The sequence below is a fragment of the Echinops telfairi genome, unplaced genomic scaffold (genome assembly GCF_000313985.2).
Source record: "Echinops telfairi isolate 266 unplaced genomic scaffold, ASM31398v2 ScPeMD7_6764;HRSCAF=7716, whole genome shotgun sequence".
NCBI classification, from domain to species: domain Eukaryota; kingdom Metazoa; phylum Chordata; class Mammalia; order Afrosoricida; family Tenrecidae; genus Echinops; species Echinops telfairi.
This window is the reverse complement of record NW_022110664.1, coordinates 1-962: the sequence shown is the minus strand read 5'-3', so window position 1 is coordinate 962 and position 962 is coordinate 1. Positions and strand designations below refer to the sequence as shown.

General features: G+C 54.7%; 1 pseudogene; it reads right to left on the bottom strand.

The window, feature by feature from the left end:
• Nucleotides 1-220: 220 nt before the first annotated feature.
• Nucleotides 221-935, bottom strand: LOC101645720 (annotated as a pseudogene).
• Between the last annotated feature and the right edge of the window lie 27 nt (nt 936-962).

Below are 962 nucleotides of genomic sequence, written 5' to 3'. Positions count from 1 at the left end.
GAAAGCAGACCTGCCTGAGTCAGGCAAAGACGATGACCAAAGGTTGGCCTCCTTTTGTAGCTGGATCTCCTTTAGTGCCAATATGGAAGTAGTGTCAGGAAGTTTATGGATCCATTCCCCCAGACTGAGGAAGAATGGATGTTTCATAGCATCTCCTGTGGAAATCCGATTGCAGCCCTCAAACTGCAGCAGCTTGGAAAGGAGATCGGCCCCATCACTGTCAAGTCAGGATGCATGGCCACGTCTCCTCAGCTGGGGTTCCCAGAATGCGGAAGATGAAGCGCAGCTGTTCCTCCACGGTGGAGCCCGGGAAGAGGGGCTGGCCAGTGGCCATCTCATAGAAGACCCAGCCCACAGCCCACACGTCGATCTGGGTGGAGTAATCTGTGGAACCCAGCAGGATGTCCGGGGGCTGGTACCACAACGTCACCACCTCCTTGGAGTATGTCTTGGTTGGGATTGACTTGGCCCAGGCCTGGCCGAAGTCGGCCAACTTGAGCTCTCCCCTCTCATTAACGAGCAGGTTCTGGGGCTTGAGGTCTCGGTGTAGCACCTTCTGCCGGTGGCAGCAGGCCAGGCCCCGGAACAGCGGGAACGGGAACAGTTTCACGCTGTGCATGTTGATGATGTTCCCACAGTCATCCAGGTACTGCTCCAGGTCCTTGTCCAGGTCCTCAAAGACTAGGGTGAGGGACTTCTCTGTGTGGATAATGTCATGGAGTGTGATGATGTTGGCATGTTTCAGGCCCTTGAGCAGGGACACTTCCCGGATGGCAATGCATGGTGCCCCCTCGTGCTCCAATCTGATCTTCCTTGAGTGTCACAAGGTTATCTGTTAGCTTGCTTTTGCCTTTATAGACAGTGGCATAGGTGCCCTCGCCCAATTTGTCCAGCTTGATGTAGGTCTCTAATTTCCCAAAGCCAATCTCCGACAAGCTGACACGACAGAGGTGACGGCTGAG